Below are 23,054 nucleotides of genomic sequence, written 5' to 3' on the forward strand. Positions count from 1 at the left end.
AAACACATTCGGGTCGGCCATAAAAGATAACATTCTCCAAAATAGGATAATGAAACATGTAAAATAGGTCGGCCGCAAAATGTGAAGATCTCCTCGGCCAAGAACACAAATTAAATTAGGACCACCAAGAAAGGTCGACCAAGGGCCAAGAAACATCGAACATGGTACCAAATAGATCCACAAGCCAAGAAATTGCTCTGCACGAGAAGAAATATCCAACTAGCCGTTAAGCTCAAAACTGCTCTGAGAACCAAGAAACAACCAATACAGAAGTGATAACTTGCTGGAAAAGAATCCAAATGAACTGAAAATCCCAAAAAAGGAACAAGAACTAGTATGGAAGCCAACAATTTGATTTGCAATGAAAAAGGAACAACTACCAGAAATTGTGGAAGTAGCACAAAAACTACAACATAGAACAAGAACAACTGGATAGCAAATATATTTTTGGTTGATGCAAGATTGCTCATCAGCCGGGGATGCTCCTGCATCAGACACACCAGGTAGAAAAAGATGATCCATGAGAGGAAACTCATGGAAATAAAAAAAGATTCGGGATATAGATCCCATCCTCATTTCTAATCCAAATGTCCTCTTTATCTACAGAATTATTCCTCCTTACCCCTTCTAGTAACTCAGTTGTATTCTAACTTTTTTTCCACTTCTCCTTGTTTTCCTTGCTTCATATCTACACACTGTCTCTTATTACCACTCTCTTTCTTCTACAAATGTGATGTAGTTCTTCCAACTCTAACCTTACTATCATCCGGTACTACCTTGCTAACAATCCCATCCACAAGACCCTTCTTCAAATCCATACCATCATCCAGTATAACCTTTGCATCTTGCTTCTCAACACTGCAACTCTTCACAAGACTCAAAATTCTTCACTTCCTTCTTTTTTTCCTTCAAAGAAACCAAAGTGAAATTATGCCCATCCTTCTCAATAGTGACCGGGTTCTTTCTACAATCATAGATAGCTCCCCTATAAGTCTAACTATCAAGTCAGCTTCTCTAGCGGCCCTCCAAACATCATCTAGCACATTAAGATACCTTTTCCCCAATGAGGATTGATGAATCAACTTTGCTACTCGCTCTTCACTAACTCAACCCTCCCTTAAATTTATCCCCAAGTGGGAGGGTAAAGCACACTAGAACTTGGAAACAGAATAGAACTGAGAAACTCAAAGCCATGCAGATATTTCATACCTTCCATTTTAGGCATCGTAGAGATGCTGAAGAAGATAGGTCTTGCCCAACCCCTCCCCCACCCCCCCTGCAATCCAACCACTGCAATGATTACAAATTCACCATGCTTTCAATCTTGGACTCTATCCCCACTAGTTTTGAATCTGTGGGCAGGAGACTTGATCTCCTAAACCGTTGTCCACTTGATGATTCTGCTTCTTCTTCTTTGTGAGCCACAACAACATGAACTATATTCAGTCAGTTTCTTTGTTGCCAGAAATGGGAGGTAGTTTGTCGTTTCCCATGTCAATGAACGAAACCGGTTTCAACCAAAGGTACAGTTACATACATACATATATCTGTTTCTTATACGCAACCTTTAAATATTCTGTTTCTCGATTGTGGTTTCCATTTCAATTTTCATTTGTTGTAACATAGGTTGGTTTCCCTCTTCAACAACAGAGCTCATGTGAGCTTTGACCTTTCGAATTCTTCTGCCCATTTGATGGCGAATAATCAATTGGTTACATTTGAAAGTGCATGACTGAGTATTAGTGGCATATAAAGAATCCACATCACATGCTTGAAGAATGTCCTCTGCCTCCCAGGCAATGTCCCGAACACAGTGAAACCAATTTTTTACAGACTCCTTTTGTCTATTGCTCTCTTCATCAGCTTCATTTAAAACAGAATTGATTTCCATAAATCTTTTCTTCAACCATTAAAAGTCTTATGTGAAGTTCAAGAATATGCTTACCTCATTACCCACTTGTTGGATGGCCATCTCACAAACTTTTCCAACGAACTTTGCAAGCACGGATTCCATCTTTAAGTCTTTTTTGGTTGAAATTGAGAATTGCAGCTCCTAACAAATGGAATAACTACTCCTAATGAGGTGTAGACAAAACTGAGTGGAAAACCTTGAATAGAATAAAATAGAATGGAATGGTTGAATGCAACTAAGACTTAAAACCCTTGACTGCACTATGTGTATAACACTGCGTGAAATATTATATAAGTCATCCTGCTATTCTTTACTTGCAAACCCAGAAAAGAAAAACCAATGACGATGAATAATAATATTGCAACAATTTTAGAGCTTGTGGGGCACATAAAATTCACGCTGATCTAAATCAATTCAACAAAGTAAAGGAATAAAGTAACGAAAACTTCAATCAAAGTAAAGAATGATGGAGTTCTTTAATTGTGAAATATGAAAGCATAAAATAAAATGACTACAGTTTGCTTTCTGTTATGTGGATTGATATTCCATTATCCTAACTTGCTCTCTTTCTGATTGATCTTTTTCTTTGACATAAGATTCTGTTGTATAGTTTAAAATAAAAAACAAAAAGAATGAAGTAAAGTCTAAAAAAAAAATCAGTATTCTGCATTGCAAAAATTAATAATTAAATTTAACTATAAAACTAAAAAATAAAAGAATATTCTACTTAATAAAAGAATAAAACAATCAAAACCTTAACCAAAGTAAAGAATGAGTTCTTTAATTATGAACAATAATATCATAAAATAAAATTATTATGGTTTGCTATCTATTCTATGGACTGGTATTCCATGGACTTAACACACTTTTTTGTGCTTTTGCATTTTTTATTTTTTATTTTTTAATATTAAAAAAATAAAAATAGACCTAGCATTGGTTTTTATTTATTTTTAGCCACTTTAATTTCATTTGGACTCTTAGAATGTGATTTTATATCTACTTGTCCTTTTAATGAGTACGCACATAATATTATCTTTTTTATAAATACAAAAAGTAAAAAAAAAATCTAATTCTTTGTTACGTTTTTAAAGTCAATTATGTTTCTAATGTTGAAAATGGGAACAATGTATAGATTTTGATGTTTTTAAGTAGAGAAAAGAAAGGAATGCAATTTCTCAAACAAAATTTAATTACATCAAACATAGCACATAATGAAAATTATGCCATCATGTTAAACACAGTTGATGCTCTGCAAAAGAGGGTTTGAATATCTGTTCGAAGACAACACACACACGAGCAAAAATGTTAGTGTTAGCAACAAAATATTATTCTAAATAGGCATATCAAAAGAGATACTAAAAACATGAGAGAATATTTAACTAGGAAAGTAAATATGATGAGGCATCTCCAAATGCTTCCTAACATGCTCTTAGCACCTTCTCCTTTGTTCCTCTCCTCTCCAAGTTCCAAACTAGTGTAGCTCTCAACAACTTTTTGCACTATGGATGCTTATGAAGGTTTGAGATTGAAGTATTTGCTCTAAATGTGAATAAAAAGCTAATACTAGATGCTATGATGTTAAAATGATTTATTTTAAACCAAAATGACAAGATATTAGTGATTTATACTAAATGCACTCTAAAATTCTCTATAACTTAGATGCATACAATTTTTCAGGATTATGACTATGAATGCTAAATGCTTGAGGATTTCAAAATGAGGAATGTGAGCTCTATTCATAGGTAAAATGGAGCAATGGATGGTTGAGATTGAGTAATCTCAACAAAGGTCAAGATTGAATGGCTTGAGATCCATGTGAGGGTTTTCAACCCAATCCCAGGATGACAAGTGTCAATGTGAGATAGGTTGAGAGGAGAGGGAATAAGCATTAAATGCTTGACATGACCTAAGAGTTAACTTGGGAGTTAAGGTCAAGGTTAGGTTGAATGAATAAATTCTTTATTCAAAGAATAAATCTTTTATCCAATGGATAAACTCTTGTGCAAAGGCAAAATGGTCATGTAAGAGCCATTAGTGGTCTTGGAAGACTTTGGAGATTAATTTGTTGAACACACAAAGCATTAAATGTTTTTCCAAGACTTTGAAGTCTTTGAGAAGTGACTCCAAGTTGCTTAGGAGTGTGACAATAATTACGGGATTGATTAGGCTAATTAGGAAGGGTTTAGAAGAATCTAGAAGGGGTTTAGTCTTGCAAGTGGATTTGGTGGGTGAGGGAAAATAGGATTTTTATTTAAAATAAATTAATTTATTTCAATAAATGTGTGTAAGTTGCATTTGTAGGAAAATGCAAGTGGGGGGGATAAATGATTTAAATAAATGTTTGATTTAATTTATTTAAAAGAGGAATAGGGGATTAAATGAAATAAATATGATTTATTCATTTAATTGATTGTGAATTTGGTATAATGAATTAATTAAAATAGATTGAATAATTTATTTAATTAATAGGAGAATGTTTGAAGATGAATTAATTAAATGTTAATTTAATTAACTGATGGCTAATAAAATTTTTAATCAAATAAATACGAAATATTTATTTAATTAAAATGGACAGATTTATGTGACTACATTTGCCCCTTTTTGAGACGGTGCGGTTTATTGCATCATTTCAAAGAAAGAAAAATAGGTGTTAAAAAATGCCCCATCGAGAGATGGGCCGAAAAATTTCAAAAAATCGGGTGATCTCTCGGAAAAGAATGAAAAGTGGTAGGGTGATAGAAGAGAAGAATTTAGCAATACGGGTGAAAAATGGAAGAAATTGGAGATAAAATGGAGAAATGGGAGGCTCAGGAAGTTCACAGGGACCACGACGGTGAGCGGGGGAAAGTTAGGGTGATGACAAAGGGTTTATATGGGAGAAATGGGTGAAAACAGGGTCATTTGAATCCACAACCATAGTGAATTCAGAGCTCTAATAGTGACATTTTGGAGGAGCAAGCAGCAGTCAGGATGCTGGTACTAGTAGCAGAGCATCGATTTGAGTGAGTCCATCGATTCCAGTGGCTAGAGGACTACGGACCAGTGGTACGCAAATTTGAAATTTTGAATTTTATGCATTTTTGACATGTTTTTTGCTAAGTCCAAGTTGAGTCAAGACAATAGCGCTGAAACTATGTTTTGGCACTGTTGTCCAATTAATTAGCACTTTTGTGTCGCAATGGCGCTATTGTGATGTTGTTTGAGCACTTTTGAAAATATGAGCGCTATTGTATGCTTGTTTGAGCGCTATTGTTGTTGTAGTGCTATTGAGGGGTCAATTGAGCATTTTTGATGTTAAGTAGCGCTATTGCGTAGCTTTTGTAGCACTTTTGTAATTTGAGTGCTTTTGTAGGGTTGATTAAGCGCTTTTGTTATGGGATTAGCGCTATTGTTTAGAAAGTAGCGCTATTGTTTGCAAGATAGCGCTTTTGTTTAGGAAAATAGATGCCCCAGTTTGTGTAAACAAAAATCTCCCGATGCCAATGATGGATGGATAGGGATGTGAAGTGAGAGTTGTTTTGAACCATAGTAGCCCTAATGAGACTTAGGTCATTAGGATAAATGCTTGTTGAAGTCTAGGTGTGCCATGATTGCTTATCTATTGAGACTCGAAGATACTTGATCAAAGTATCTGTTGATAGTCTAGGTTTGAACTTAAGAAAGTTTGAAAACAAAACAATTGATAATGATTGATTGATGCCCATGTGCAGAGGATCCATGCGTCTTACAGTTGTACGAGAGACATCCGGCTACACAGGGGCTACAGGATCGATTGACAAAGATCGAGATTGATTGCAATGCAGCGACTGGGCTGTATGATGTGATGCATATGCCCGTGATTCAGATGAATCATGGGTTGATTACAGCCTTGACAGAGTGCTGGCATGGTGAGACCTACACGTTTCACTTAGCGCAGGGGGAGATGACTGTGACACTGAAGGATGTGTGGCGCATCCTACATATTCCTATTTGGGGTGAGCTAGTCACATATGATAGATCATGGGGGACTCTAGCGGTACAGAGATTCTTCGAGGAGGATGTGTACATTGATGACGATTTGATAGCCTGGGAGGATATTGCGGCTTTGTACGAGCCATTACTAGCAGTTTTGTCTGGGATCGTGGGAGGGCTACTGTGTCTGGATAGACGATCACATGGTCTAGTCATTGGGTTGGGATAGGTTATAGAGCAAATGATGACAGAGGGGACCCAATTTGCCTAGGGACTGTGCATGTTAGCGCACATGTATCAAGAGCTGCATGAGGTAATGTACCGCAGGAGAGGCTCCTTGGCAGTGGGAGTGACGCTGCTACACATTTGGGTGTGGGAGCACTTACCGGTGACTTGACTAGTGAATCTGAGATTTTGGGCAGTTGACCAGCCATATATGTTCATGTATAGTGGTATGATGAGTCAGCCCCACCTGGGGAAGTTAGAGTGGTGGCGGCGGGCGTTAGATGACATGGACGCAGTGATTTGGAGATCCTACATTGAGTGCAAGCCCTAGGATGATGATGCAGAGGCATTGCTATATGTATTCATGACCCGATTCCTCATTGGGAGGACATGCTATGATGTAGAGAGATAGGTGTCAGGCAGGGTGATGAGACAATTTGGGTGACATCAGGGATTGTCGAGGGGATCAGGAGAGTACGCCAGAGTGGTCCGAGAGAGATATGCATGGGGGCCAGTACTTCTTTATGATCAGGCATTGGCAAAGTTCTAGATGCTTCAGGCAAGGCCATGGGATATATGGCCGAGCGTGGTAGATGCAGGGGTATCAGAGGAGTATACGTAGTATATGGCGGCTCATCTGGTTCCGTGGATATCAGATCCAGGAGAGCCGATTCCTGATTCTGAGGAGGAGAGTGGACGGAGATGGAGGAGGGGAGGAGGTCGAGGACTGATGATAGGTGGAGGAGGTGGAGGGGATGGTGGAGGTGGTGGAGGTGGCAGAGGAGGTGGCTTAGGTGGTCGGGTCAAGCAGAGAGTGAGAGGCGGATTGCCACTGCGGATATCATAGGGACCGTTGATGCTAGGAGGAGTCAGATTAGGTGGTCGAGGTATGGAGAGGGAGATACTGATGGACAGAGGGGAGGGAGCCACTAGAGAGGCACCTATGGATATAGGGGAGGGAGCCACAGGGGGTGGTGATTTTTAGGATCATATGCTAGCACATTTTTAGACTCGACTGACAGCAGCCAAGACATGAGTGGAGGATCTAGAGGCAGAGGTTGTAGTGAGAGATATGTAGCTATTTGCATGAGAGTCAGAGTTGTCTGTAGTGCTGTGGGAGAGGGATAGTGTGGTGGAGAGATTAGCGAAGCTGCAGGAGAGAGTCCGAGTTGGAGTAGGAGCACAGGGTCCTACTAGGGAGGTGATGAGATAGTTTGGATGGGCATAGGCTAAGATAGAGTATTGGCGGGGATTATATGAGCAGGTGGTGCCAGCTAGTCAATGAGCATCAAGCTATTCCCAGATGCGGTAGACCAGGTCAGAGTGGTCTCATAGGATGCAGAGTAGTGGGGGTGTGATGGGTCCATGACAGAGAGAGGTGTCAGGTGGTGCAGGAGCTAGTGGGGGTTTGATGAGGCCTCCACAGAGAGATAGATCAGATGGTGTAGGGACTAGTGGGGGAGCAGGTGGTGATGGTGGTGCAGCATCTAGTCAGAGTGGCATTTGAGAGAGCATTTTTGCATGCATGTATTTATATTATTATTTTGGACTATGTCTTGGATGGCTCTTGGTAGCCGATTTTGTAGACTTCATTGTACTCTGATACATGAGATGATATATATGAGGAGATCCCATTTTTTTGTGATGATATGCATGTTGATATGTATGGATGTTTATGCTTAGATGGATATGTGTATATGTATGCATTTATGAGATGATTCCTATATGCATGTTTTATGATGATTTATGATGTTGGATACTAACATATGAATGCAGGTTTATATATGTGTGCATGATTTGTTTGATGTAATGCTTTATGTATGTAATGCCATGATGATGATGTATGCATATAAAATGATGATTATGATAGGATCTTGTATTTCATGTAGATATAATGATGAGATAAAGATATGCAATGATGTTAATGTAATGAATGAATGGTTTATTTATGTAAATGTATCTAGATGGTGTTTAGATGAATGTAATATGGATAAACAAATGTAAAATACAAATGTTTAAATGATGATTTCTAAAATGAATGTATATGATATAATGTATGTATAAATGGTATGAACCAATGTTTGAGATAAATGGTTTTATGATTCTAAATGCCTAAATATGATGAAGTAAAATGATAATGTGATGATAATGCAACTTATGGTTAATAACTGCACCTTAATGCACTTAAAAAGGGATAATGAATGCAATTTAAATGAATCCTAAGATGAGTATAATAAGACACTAATAATGAATGAATGAATGCACTTTTTTTACTAAATGAATAGATAAATGAATGTATGCAATGTTAAATGATAAAGGATAATAAAGGATGATAAAATGATAATTGATAACTGATGCTAAATGAATGCATAGTAAATGGCTAATACAATCAAGGACAATTGGTTTATATGAATGAATTTAAACATCCTGATTATGCAATGATGAGATGATATAAGAAGATTAATGTTAATAAATGATAATGAACTATATGCATTTTGAAATGATATGAAATGTACTTGATGCAAATGCAACTAAATGTAATGATGATGATATGATCATGATAGATGAATGCAAGGCTATTTATACTTTGCATGATGCATTGATGATGTATCAGAGTACTCGGTCATGATTGTATCCAAAAACTAGCTCAATTGTTTGTATAACTGCTCATATTTAACTTTGTTCACACTTGCACACAAAAAGCATATATATGAATGAGCAAATGGATGGGCGATATGCAACGGAATGCAATATAAACAGAAATGACGATCCATAGTGCTTTATTTTTCATCATCGAGCTTTAAAATGTTGTAAGAAAATACAAGCAACTTGACACAATGATTCAAGATTGCCAGAGTATTTCTTACATGGATTTGATATAGCAAGTTAATACAAACAACTTGATATAATGGGTCAAGTTGACCAGAGTATTGCTTGCAGAACAGACAAGGGTCATCTCTGTTCATGCATGACTTGGATCGTCCTCCTTGATCTTGGGCTGATCATATCCTGAGACAAGTTCATACCGTAATAAGAGACAAAAACCTTTATCCAAATTGGATGAGGAGGAACCGAAGAAGGAGCATTGTTCTTGTATGCAAACACTATATATATAAAGAATAAAGAATATGGATCCTTGGTAATGGTTCATGCTCATATGGTCGAGGTATACGCTGTAGTCAGCAAGCCATAGTGATCTATGACTACATTTTGCATAAGATCATGTAGCTTAGTGAACTTCCCATGTAGACACCATTAGAACATGCCCCAGAACTTCATCTGAATAATGCTTCGAACATACACAAACAATGTTGTAGGAACCTGATATATAAATGAATAAATTACTCACAAATCAATCAAGTATTTGATAGATTTAAACAAAATTTTCTTGCCAAAGAAAACATCATTTTGTCTTTGTTTTGGTAAGGAAGGATGCATCCTTGTTGAAGATAGTTTGAGTGTTGATGTTGATTGTTTGGTCAATTTTGAGAAGTGATCATCGTGCGAGTATTTTTCAATGCTTGTTTGGTATCTTCTTGGATGAGTATGTACAATATGTTGCCATGTTTTTTGTTTGATTTTCGATGTTTTCTGATGTTTTTGGATTTTGTGAGACATTTTGAATGTTTTTGGTATTTTGCGAGATAGTTTTGAATGTTTTTGGTATTTTGTGAGATAGTTTTGAATGTTTTTGGTATTTTGTGAGATAGTTTTGAATGAAGAACTCAATGAATCACAATATAAGGTAGAATCCACTTCCATCAATAAGTTAAGGGCATTGCCCCCAGTTTAGACATGACTATGAAAAAGAAGGATGCAAGACGCATGAAGTACTTTCTTGATTGCAGATTAATAACAAGCCATGGTTTGGACGGATGGATGTGTGTATGTAGTGGATGTGATCACAACAAGTCTGAAAGACAATGGAGCCATAGCCTTTACGAGTGGCGCCTAATTGCCAGGTTTTCACCATCACACTTACCCAAGGTGTCATTGGAGTGGTTGTTCATCGTTTGGATGCATGATTTTTCTTTACTATTTTTATGTTTTGTATTTTTCTGTAGGACCTTTATCTAGATGTTTTTGGTGTTTTTGCCGGTATGCATGGGAGCCTGGTTCTTTGTGTAGCTCATGTATAAAACCATTTGAGGTGCATGCTATTGATCAGATCTACTAGCGGTTCTCCTTTTGAAGTAGCCAACTGATATGCCCCGGACCCAAATACAGTAGTGATAACATATGAACCCAGCCAGTTTGATTCAAACTTTCCCTGATGTTCTCGGTTGGGTTGGTTATGAGGATTTTCTTGAAGAACAAGATCACCTACCTCGAATGTAGGAGGTCTAACTTGATGATTATAGTTTCTTCTCATGCGTTGTTGATAGGCCTTAAGGTGATTGTATGCAGCTTGTCGCTTCTCATCAAGTAATTCTAAGTCCTGAAGACGGGATACTCTGTATACTTCATCATCTATGAGATTGTGTAAGGAAACACGTAGTGATGGTATCTCGACCTCAATAGGTAAAATAGCTTTTGCACCATAGACCAATGAGTAGGGAGTTGTGCCTATAGGAGTTCGAATGCTAGTTTGATACGCCCATAGTGTTGGATTCAATTGAACATGCCAATCACGACCGGTATCATTGACTGTCTTCTTTAGGATTATTAATATGTTTTTGTTTGATGCTTTGGCTTGACCATTGCATTATGGGTAATAGGGAGTGGAAAAGCGGTGTTGGATGTGAAATTTCTCACAGAGTTCATGGACATCTTGATTTTTGAAAGGAAGACCGTTATCTGTGATGATGGACATGGGTACACCATACCGGCAGATGATGTAATTGAGGATGAATGAGGCGATCTGCTTGCCGGTAACTTGGGTTAGTGGAACAGCTTCAATCCACTTGGTGAAGTACTCGGTGGCGGTGATAATAAATCTGTGACCGTTGGATGAAGATGGATGGATTTTACTCACAAGGTCAAGGCCCCATTGACAAAAAGGCCATGGTGTCGTGATTGGTTGCAATTCTTGTGCTGGTGCATGTATCAGGTCTCCATGAACTTGGCATTTCTTGCACTTTCTGACAAAGTAGTAGGAGTCTTTTTCCATAGATGGCCAATAGTATCCAGTGCATAGGAGTTTCTTGGCTAGTGACGGACCGATTGCATGCATTCCACAAATTCCTTCATGTATCTCTTCCAAGGCCTTTGTTATCTCATCTTGTTCTAGACATCGAAGGAGAGTACCATCAAGACTGCATCGGTATAGGGTTTCAGCAATAATGGTATATCAAGCAGTTTTGCGAATGAAGGTTTTACGTTGGTTATTCGACTGGTTAGGAGGAAGGGTGTGATCATGGAGATACGTGTAAAAATCACCGTACCATGGGGTTTTGGAACCGATAAGGTGACATATCATCTCGGATTTAGCGATATCATAAGTGGGGATCCAAAGCTGTTCTACCAAGAACTCGTAGTGTGTTGAATTCTATGGAAGATCTAGGAGAGATGAGATAGTAGCCCTAGCATCAGCAGCTTGATTTTGATCTCTTGGTATCTTCTCAAAGGTGATAGTAGTAAATGATGTCTTTAATTTTTCCACCATTTGTTTGTATGGCATGATTTTGTCATCTTTAGTTTGATATTCATCAGTTGCTTGTCGAATGACCAGTTGGGAGTCCCCATATACTTGTAGTTCCTGTAATTTCCATTGTACGGCTAGCTTGAGTCCTATGATCAAGGCCTCATACTCTTCTATGTTGTTGGTGCATGGAAATGTGAGCCTGTAAGACTTCGAGATGCTGTCACCTTGAGGTGTGATAAACAGAATGCTTGCCCCCGAGCCATGCCTAGTGTATGAACCATCAAAGTACAGTTTCCATGGTTGTACTGCCATGATCATGAATATCTCTTCATTTGGAAAATTGGAAATGAGGGAATTATCGCCTATGAGTGGTGCATTGGCCAATTGATCTGCAATAACTTGTCCTTTGATAGCCTTACGGTCCACATACTCGATGTCAAATTCACTGAGCATCATCACCCATTTGGCCAAGCAGCCTGTCAATGGTTCTTTACTGAGTAAGTATTTGAGTGGATCAATCTTCGCAATGAGCTGTACCTTGTGTGTTAATAGATAGTGTCTCAGTTTAGTGGCTGCCAAGATTACTGCTAGGCAAGCTTGCTCAATAGGTGTGTAGTTGAGTTCATAGCCAACCAGTGTGTGAGAGATGTAGTAAACAACACACTCTTTCCCTTCTACATTATGTTGTGCCAATAGTACACCCAATGCTATACTTGTTGCTGATATATAGAGTAATAGAGGTCTGCTTCGATCTAGTGGGATCAGCAATGGTGTATTCATGAGATAGTCTTTAAGCATCTGGAATGCTTGTTGGCATCTAGTATCCCACTGAAAGCGGATGTTTTTGTGTAGCAGATGTGTAAAGGGGTGACACTTATCTGCCAGTTGTGCAATGAATCTTTGGATGGATTGTAGCCATCCTTGTAATGTCCTTAGTTGACTGATGTTCTTTGGAGGTGGCAAGTCCATGATTGCTTTGACCTTTGCTGGATCGACCTCAATGCCTTTACTTGAGACAATGTATCCTAGAAGCTTCCCCGAGGTTACTCCAAAGACACATTTCTTTGAGTTGAGTCAAACATGATATTGTTCTAGTCTATCAAAGATTTTATCTAATATGTCTAGATGACCTTCTCTGGTGAGTGATTTTGCTAGTAAGTCATCAACATAATCTTTCATTATAGTATGCATCATGTTGTGGAAGATGGTGTTCATTGCTCGTTGATAGGTTGCTCCTGCATTCTTGAGACCGAAAGGCATTACATTCCAATAGTATGTGCCCCATGGATATGTGAAGGTTGTCTTATGTTGATCCTCTGGTGTGATCTTTATCTTATTGTATCCTGAAAAGCCATCCATGAGTGAGAGCATGACATGTCCTGTTGTTAGGTCCACTATGATGTCGATGTTGGGTAAGGGGAAGTCATCCTTAGGGCATGCCTTATTCATATCTCTAAAGTCAGTACAAATATGGATGCCCCCATTTGGTTTGCCGACAGGCACAATATTGGATATCCAATCTGCATAATCAATTGGTCTAATGAAACCAACATCTAGGAGTTTCTTGAGTTCTACTTTGACTAGTACTGCAATCTGAGGATGAATCTTACGAAGCTTCTACTTGACAGGTTTGGCTCTTTCTGCTACAGTGAGGTGATGCATGACTAAATCAGGATCTAGCCTAGACATGTCTGCATATGACCATGCAAAGTTTATTTGAGGTTTCTGGAAGAACTCTACAAATTTAGGTTGTTCCTTTAGAGTTAGAAGAGATGTCAGATGTATGTGGTGAGGAGTTTCAAGATTCCCCACGTTGTATTCTTTTGTTTCCTCGATGAGAATCATTGATCGTTCCTGTTGTGTACTAGCAGGGAGAATGTCAAACCTTTCATCCTTCGGTACCTCAAAGAGGTTTTCACCATTGGATACGCTCTTTCTTTATACTTTTGTTGGATCAAACAGTGCCACAGTGTGGCTTTCACTAGAATATCCATGTTTTATTGTTATATTTTTGCAGCTAAAAGGTTTGGCATCCGCCCCAAAGTATGCTGAGCTATTAAGTTCAATGGTGAATCTGACTTTGTGATCCCTGCTTGGTATGTTATCCTGTAGTTCCAAAAAGTCAATGATTGCCTCATCATTTTAGAAAAGGTCAAGACATGGGGGATTAGGTTGGTTCCATTCGATGAGTACAAGATGGATAATGGGCATTACTTCATCGATTAGGTTAAGTTCGTTAGATGTGTCAGTGAGGGTTAAGACATTGTGGTGAAGGTCGTTGATGGTACTCTCCCTATTAGAATCAGGCGTACGATGTGACGTAGGGTCTATGGAAGAAATTTCCATCTCAGGAACCCAAGAGGTCTTTATCTGTGCTTCTCTGTAAACAGGGATGTCTTTGCAAGGTGGAGGTAGTGATGTGTCTTCCTCATCTGAAGTATTAAGCTGGATGGAATCAAATTCCCATTCATGTGAGTAGGTCTCTGAGTCACTTTCCAGTATTTGATTTCTATACCATACTGGGATGTCCATTGATTTAAACACTGTGGGTGTGACTGGTTGATGTACCATTGTAGATGAAATGATCGGTGTTGCAGGAAGGATTATGGGGATCAATGAATCTGATATGGGGAGTATTGGTAGTGTTGACTCTGCTTCTTCTATTGGAACTACTGGTGTCATAGATACTGCTATGGGTTCTGATATAGTTGCCGCTACTAATGGTGCTATTGATGTTATTGCCGCTGCTAATGGTATCGCTGGTTTGTATGGTGGGATGACTGGTTTTGTAGGTGGTTGTGCTGGGATTTGTAGCCTCATTGGGGTAGTTGTGATGGTGTTTTTTGCTTCTTTTATAATCAAAGATGTTCTCTTTGTAGTAGGTTGATATAGCGGTTTGCTGGGTTTGCCTTTAAATCATAGCTTAGGAAGGATCTCCTTTTGAAAGCCTAGGCCTGTATTATCCTTGGGCTTTAATTCTGGCTACAGTGGTTCATGCCTTCCTTGTTTGCAAGGTCTCAAAGCACTCTGACAATCATAACCCATTCTTTGCATAATGAGGAGGCCTTTGCCATACTGATCTGTGGGAAGCTTAGCTTGCGGTATATCAATGGTGATGGGATCTTTATAGATCCATTATGCTAAGTCCTCATCTCTGGTTTCTTCTTCTTAACTCTTTCCAAGGATGAAAGGCATCAAAGGATATGCTGGCTTGATCAGTGGTTGTTGAAGTAACCATTGAGGTTTGCCATGTGTTCTAGGAGAAGTGGACATTTGACCCACACAAAAGAGTTGACTCAAATTGTATTCCCCAGGACCTTCCTCTGCTATTTTCATCTTAAGTTTTTCTTGCTTCAGTATAGTAGTGTTTGAACTGGCAAGAGAGGCTAGACTTATGTATGATGTGGAGGAGATGGCTTCTCTATTGTTAGGAATGGTAATCTCTAGTTGATGAGTGATATTATGACAATATGTAAAGGGATTCACATCACCTAGAATTGTGATCTCTACACCATTATGTGGGAACTTGATACACTAATGGTAGGTGGATGGAACGACTTGCATGGTGTGTATCCAAGGTATTCCTAACAATAGATTGTATGGTAGAGAAAGGTCCAGAACTTGATAGATGATGTGTTTCACCACAGGGCCCACTCAGATTGGTAGTACCACAGCTCCTTTGGATGAATGTTCTACATCGTCATAGGATTTGATTGTGATCTTCTTGCGGGGATCCACTGATTCTATTGCATATCCCAAAGCTATGGCCAGCTACAGTGTACAAATATTCAGGCCGGCTCCTCCATTATCGATCAAGACTCACTTGATCCTATGCTGATTGATAAATCCTTCAATGTGTAGTGAAGCGTTATGAGGTTGCTGGAAGGCAGAGTTGTCATTTTCAGAAAAAGTGAGACAAGGTGATGACTTTAGATTTCCAACCATGGCTTGGAATTGATCTGTATTTAGGTTTGCAGGGACTAACGCCTCTTGGAGAGCTTGATCAAAGATTGTTTTATGGGATGGAGATAGGCGCAATAGCTCTAAGATAGATATTAGTGCGAGCATTTTGTCTAACTGTTCCACAAGATTATACTGCTTTGGGATAGATGGGGTGCCTTGTGGAGTTGCTTTTATGGTAATCTTGTTGCGACGTGTAACAACATTGCAAGTGGAGCTGGGATTTTTTATGGTTATAGTTGCAATTTATTCACTGGCATCGTATAGGTGATTCATAGTATAATTATACGCGGCTTGTGTATAATTGGTGGTATTTGCATTTCTCCCTAAAGTAGAAGGACCCCTTTGATCTTGTGATCGAAGTGGATTTTAAAACATAAGATGATCATTGTTTGTTGTCTTTGGATCATGTCCTTCAATTTTGATTTCACCTCAGTCAATAAGATCCTGAACAAGATCTTTCAATCTGTGACAATTGCTTGTCTTATGTCCTCTTCCTTGATGGAAATCACAATCTTCAGTATCCCTCCACCATGAAGGTTTGACTTGAGGTTCATAGTTTGATGTTTTGGGTAGGGTTACCAGATTTTGAGAAACCAGTTGTCGCAATACTATTTCGATGGGTTCCCCTAAGGGAGTGTATGTTCGCTTTGGTTTTTGTTGACGCGGTCTGGGTTCATCATGAAATGTGATGCGGCCTTGATTTGGAGGAGCAACTATGTTAGTCAGAGGTGGGGGATTCTATCCTGCAAATTGAAGTACAGGTTGTGCACTTTTGATAGTTCCTACATCCACAACCCTGTCATTGACAATATTTTTGTTTTTGTTCTAGAAGCTTGGTTTGTCACTATTGAAGCATGGACGAGGGTCGTCCTTTGGTTAATTGTAGATTTTGATAAGCCCTTTTTTTATGAGAGCCCGCTCACATTTTAAACCTTTAGTGATCATGTCATTGAAAGAGTTTGTGTCTTTGACGTCCAGGTGAAATTCCATTTCTTCGTTTAAGTTGGAAATAAATATTTCCACTAGTTCTTGTTCAGGCAACTGAAGAGAACATCTGCTAGACATTTGATGCCATCGTTGCAGGAAGACTGAGAATAGTTCACCTAGTTTTTGTTTAGTGTTACATAGATCAGCCATGGTGATATCATGTTCAATGTTATGTGAGTAATGTGCAAAGAACTTCTGAACTAGCTCCTCAAATGTCCTAATGCCACTTGGTAGTCGGGAAAAAAATGATGTGGTTGTTCCTCCCAAGCTTTGGGGAAAAAGGTGCATGAGGTACGTATCTTCGTATGCCACTTCAAGGCAAGCTGAATGGAATTCTCTGACATGATCGCAAGGATCTCCTTTTCCTCTATACTTTTTGAACTTGGGTGTTTCGAACCCTCGTGGAAAAGGTGGCATATAAAGATTACTATCAAAAGGATAGGGACAAATGTCATTGAGTGAAAATTGATTAGTCTTTACGCCACTACGAAGTTGTTGGGCGAGATTTTCAACTTGTTGCCGCAACATCTCTATGTCATTTGGAGGAGGAGGAGGTGGTGGGTTACCTTGAGGAATGTTATATCTGATGTGATCTCTACCTCTTTCTTCCTCATTGCGACTTTGTCATTCTGATTCTTGTTTTAGTTGTGCAAGATCAAAGTCAGAAGGGAGTTTGGCTCCTTCTTGAGCAAGTTTTAAAAAATGAGCATCCACATTGCTTCTGAGTATTTCGTCAAAAAGTCTGTTAAAGAGAGGGTTATGTTGAGCCCTTTCTATTGTTGCAGGAGTAGGAGTACTCGGGTTTTCATCATTCGCATTTCCTCCAAGTGCTTCTTGAAATTCATTGATATTTTCCTCCTCTTCTTCTTCAATTTCTATTTCTCGTTGCCTTGACTGTGATCAGGTATGAGCCATTTTGTTTACAAGTTTTTGTTGAAGTTGGGTGAAAATGATGATGAGTTGTTGATGAAATGAAATATTTATGGTTGGTGTGGTGTGTTATATATGGATCTCTAGCACTTAAAGGTAGATGTGACCAAAATTCTCTCTTTGAATTGCTTGTTTGTGTTTTGATAAGGTTTGATGTGATAAGATTTAGAGAAATCTGAGATGTGTTACAGACTTAACTACCTAGTAATGAGAGGATTCACTCATAAACTAGTTTTAACCTATGTAGATATCTCTCTTAGGATGAGCTTATCCTAGATGCAGAAACAATCTAAAAGTGATTTGTTGTGTTTGATTTCAAGCAATATCCAAAAGAGAATTTAGGAAAAGAACCTCTTAATGTTTTGAGAGTTGAAATGAAGTAACGACGTGAAGGTGAGAAATGGATGAAATGTTTAACTTCAATAAAAGCTTTATGTCACAAATGGAACAAATTCTACCTCTTCTCTTTCGAGCGTTGGTGGCATTTCTCGAGCTACGTTGTATGTGATACAAATGTCTAGGAAGAAGTTGGGGTTGATCTTGCCTCCTTGGTTTTTGTAATAACTCAAAGATCTATATTTCATAAAAGCTCTGTGGTTCAATGACTCTGGATCAAATTCGTTTGATTTGCCTTGAAGGTATAGACACATGTGACGTAGAAAAGCTCTATGAGAGACAAAGATTTGTCTATTGAGATAGAAGAATCTCCTTCTTTTGATGAGAGCTTTTGAACTTAATGGTCTTTGCTTCAAGTTGATATGTTGATGAGGATTCTTCTTTCTCAAGATGTGAAGAATGGTCATATAGTTTGATACTCTTCTCTTTGTTTTTGATCTTTTGGTTGGATGAATGCTTGTTCTGATTTTTTGAATTTTATGATGTTTCTTTGACAAGAAAACAAAGCAAGCACACAAACACAAGAATGTTTCCTTTAAGGCACAAATGAGTAGGGTCTCGATCAACCCAATCCTTGGACTTCTTATGACCCTTTCCTTCAAGTGTATTTTAGGTGTTTTTCTTTCCAAAGCCTAAAGTCGGCTTAATTTTGTACTTGGTCTTGACTAAAACGAAAACACTTCAAACACTTTTTATCCCTAAGGTCAAATGGCCAGTTGCGATAAATTCAGCCCACATCTTGATATTTCTTCGACTTTGGTACTACATACCTTATGAATCCTGATGTGGCAGGTAAGGATGTGATATACTAAGTCTTGCACGAGCACAACAAATAGATGATCCCTATGATGGGGGAGTCACCACTTTCATCAAGCCACAAGTGACTTTTCGAAAAGCTATGTTTCTACTCAAAGAAATATGTATGGTGAGTATCTTGGGAGCAAAACCATCTATGCTCTTGCATTGAATTATATCACAAATATCCTCAATCAATAGAATGGGTGGGCTACTACTTAAAGGTGTTTAGTAATTTTTTATGTCTTTGGGCATAAGTTCATTCTGCAATGACTCACTTAAGAGCCTTGTAACTTGTGGTGGGGCCCATTTGTCCTTTTGGCAAGTTACACTGTAGGAACAACTATACCCAAGGCTATAGATTTCACTCTCACCTGATTTCTATAGCGACTCGAAGGATTTACTGCGCGAGGTCGTTCCCAAGAGTGATGTGTCTCTTGGCAGGCCTCTCTTAAAAAGATAAAAATTTGAGTGTTACTAACACTTTTCTCTTGCACCTAGGACCACGAAAGCCAAGGGAGAGGATAGTGTTTGTTAGAAGTAGGACCACTTGACCAACTCTTTTGCACAAGTATGCCAATCACGAAAAGCACTTGTTCTTTTTAACTTTTCATTGCAATGTGATCTAACTATTTGGAGATGTTGCTCCAACAATCATGGTGTTCTTTTTAACTTTCAAAGGCAAAATGTATTGTAAACTAGGAACTTGAAATCCTGGTCAACTGAATTGAAAAGCACATTTTTGCTTGAAGTAAAATCGCTTGCAAAATGAGACAAGTGGATTGTGAATTTTTATTTGCACCAAAATGGAAGTGTTGATTGTGAATCTTTAGTTTGATGCAAGAAATAAATTTGCCTTGTTGATTTTAAGCACCAAAGAAAAATTAAGCCTAACTTGCAAGAAAACAAAGTTTGTTTTTGTGAATTTTATAGCACCAAAAAGGAAGTGATCCTAACTTGCGAGGAAATGAAAGTTTGTTTTTGTCCAATTTTAGAGCACCAAAAACAAATTTGTCCTAACCTGCAAGAAATGAAAAATTGCTTTTGTTCATTTTTAGAGCACCAAAAACAATTTTTTTTATTTTTTATTTTTTTTAAGGAGTTAGTTTAGACCTGCACAAGAAACAAATAGTTAGTAAAATCCAAACCTAGCGGGGCTTCTACAAGCCAAAGAAAAAATCACTTTTTCAGTTACAAGGTCTTTTTTACAACGTTTTGTTACAATAGCACTAGTCTGTGTGAAAATAGAAGCGCTATTTAACAAAAATGAGTTAATACAAAGACAAAAGTGCTAAAAGAAAAATTTTGACAACAAATGCAAAAGTGCCAGAATAAGCACAAAAGTGCTAAAGCAAGCACAAAAGTGCTAAATAAATGTCAATAGCGCCAAACTTGAGACAAAAGCGCTATTGTAAAAACAATAGCGCTAGAATGTCAAGTTTCAACAGCGCTACAACGTGATCAAAAGCGCTAAAGTGCGACTTGTGTGTCAAGTTCAACATTCAAACATGTTAGTTAGTTTTAAAAAAAATTGTTTTGGTTGCTTGGATTCACGTCGGGTTCACCAAATGATGCTCTGCAAAAGAGGGTTAGAGTATCTGTTCAAAGACAACACACACACAAGAGCAAAAACGTTAGTGTTAGCAACAAAAGATTATTCTAAATAGGCATATCAAAAGATATACTAAAAGCATGAGAGAATATTTAACTAGGAAAGTAAATATGATGAGGCATCTCCAAATGCCTCCTAACATGCTTTTGGCTCCTTCTCCTTTGTTCCTCTCCTCTCCAAGTTCCAAACTAGTGTAGCTCTCAATAGCTTTTTGCACTACGGATGCTTATGCAGGTTTAAAATTGAAGTATTTGCTCTAAATGTGAATAAAAAGCCAATACTAGATGCTATGATGCTAAAATTATTTATTTTAAACCAAAATGACAAGAAATTAGTAAATTATGCTAAATGCTCTCTAAAATTCTCTATAACTTAGATGCATACAAGTTTTCAGGATTATGACTATGAATGCTAAATGCTTGAGGATTTGAAAATGAGGAATGTGAGCTCTATTTATAGGTAAAATGGAGCAATGGATGGTTGAGATTGAGTAATCTCAACAAGGGTCAAGATTAAATGGCTTGAGATCCATGTGAGGGCTTTCAACCCAATCCTAGGATGACAAGTGTCAATGTGAGATAGGTTGAGAGGAGAGGGAATAAGCATTAAATGCTTGACATGACCTGAGAGTTAACTTGGGAGTTAAGGTCAAGGTTAGGTTGAATGAATAAATTCTTTATTCAAAGAATAAAGCTTTTATCCAATGGATAAACTATTGTGCAAAGGCAAAAGGGATAACCATGGTCAAAGTAATAAATGCTTGAGGAGACACATGAGTGCAAGTTGAAATAACCATAAATGGTTATGTAAGAGCCATAAATGGTCATGTAAGAGCCATTAGTGGTCTTGGAAGACTTTGGAGGTTAATTTGTTGAACACACAAAGCATTAAATGCTTTTCCAAGACTTTGAAGTCTTTGTGAAGTGACTCCAAGTTGCTTAGGAATGTGACAATAATTAGGGGATGGACTAGTCTAATTAGGAAGGGTTTAGAAGAATCTAGAAGGGGTTTAGGCTTGCAAGTGGATTTGGTGAGTCAGAGAAAATGTGATTTTTATTTAAAATAAATTAATTTATTTCAATAAATGTGTGCAAGTTGCATTTGTAGGAAAGTGCAAATGGGGGGGATAAATGATTTAAATAAATGTTTGATTTAATTTATTTAAAAGAGGAATAGGGGATTAAATGAAATAAATATGATTTATTCATTTAATTGATTGTGAATTTGGTATAATGAATTTATTAAAATAAATTGAATAATTTATTTAATTAATAGGAGAATGTTTGAAGATGAATTAATTAAATGTTAATTTAATTAACTGATGGCTAATGGAATTTTTAATCAAATAAATACGAAATATTCATTTAATTAAAATGGACAGATTTATGTGAATACAACAATATTATTATCAAAATAATCTAAAATGACTAATTTTAGATGGTGATATTTTTATTATAGAAAAATTAATAAGAAGCGTTCTAATTTTTTATGAATTCTTTTGTTTTATTTTTATCAATCACAGTTGAAGCAGGAATCTCTTATAACTAAAGCTATGAACCAGTGAGACCACATTTTTGAGGGGCCTTATCCTCATGTTTGTTTGCCAATAACACCCTTATATCTCCTTGTGTCGTCCTGTCTTCCACGCCTAGATTTTGTCTAGAGCTATGAACCAGTGAGACCGCATTTTTGAGGGGCCTCATCCTCATGTTTGTTTTGTCTACATGTCTTTACCTTACAACATTTTTCCTTGTAGTTCTAGAGTTAAGTTTATTAGTTCCCAAGGAGGTTATTTCTAAGCTTTCATGTCTTAACATTTTCTATAGGAAGAGTTTGAATTGACTATTCTCCATATTACATTATAACACAATTAAGTGTCTTAGATGTTCATCGGAATGCTCTAGATTCCTTTAGAGAAGTAGATATGGTTGTGAAGACTGAGATATATGATCAAAGAGGTATAAGGGTTCATCCATGTGAGTTTCAGATGATTCTGTATACCGCAATATATTATCCTTAGTATTGAAGTGTCAGAGTCAGTTTGGGATGCTCTATTTTTATCAATTTAGTGGTTTTCTCTACTTGTGCCAACACATAATGAACATATACTTCAAGAGAAAAATGTGGACAGACTACATGGCTCACATCTTGATCCACATGAATTTTTTGGTCTCTCCCCAATGGTAAAAAGGTGTACCATTGACAATTTTGGTAAATTTGCGACTATTGGGTCAACAGTTTGTTTTCTGTCACTTGTGGTTTGACCTTGAGTAACCAAATTTTCTTTTGAGGGTGTGTTGTGACGTTTTTGACCTAGTTATGCTTTTGGTTGATCCGCAACTCATTTTACTTCATAGTACATATGTTTGAAGTTGACCTATGTAGCGTCAAACGTTTCATCTAAAGGATATCTTGGAGTAACCTAATTGATGTTTTGAGATGTTGTGGAGGATATAAACAGAAGTAAAAATTATTTTTGAAATGTATCAAGTTATAAAGATGGATTAAAACTATACGAAAAATAGACTACGACTCTTTATTGAGAGTCAATCTACATTCAAAATGGGTAAAAGTTCAATATTTCATGATCAAGCAAAACATATCGACACCGAGTTCCATTTGATTTGATACCATGTGAAAGATGGTAGTGTACAACTAAAAAATTGTGTCACTATAGATCACCCATAGATATTCTTAAC

The sequence above is a fragment of the Cryptomeria japonica genome, chromosome 11, assembly GCF_030272615.1.
Source record: "Cryptomeria japonica chromosome 11, Sugi_1.0, whole genome shotgun sequence".
Classification (NCBI taxonomy): Eukaryota; Viridiplantae; Streptophyta; class Pinopsida; order Cupressales; family Cupressaceae; genus Cryptomeria; species Cryptomeria japonica.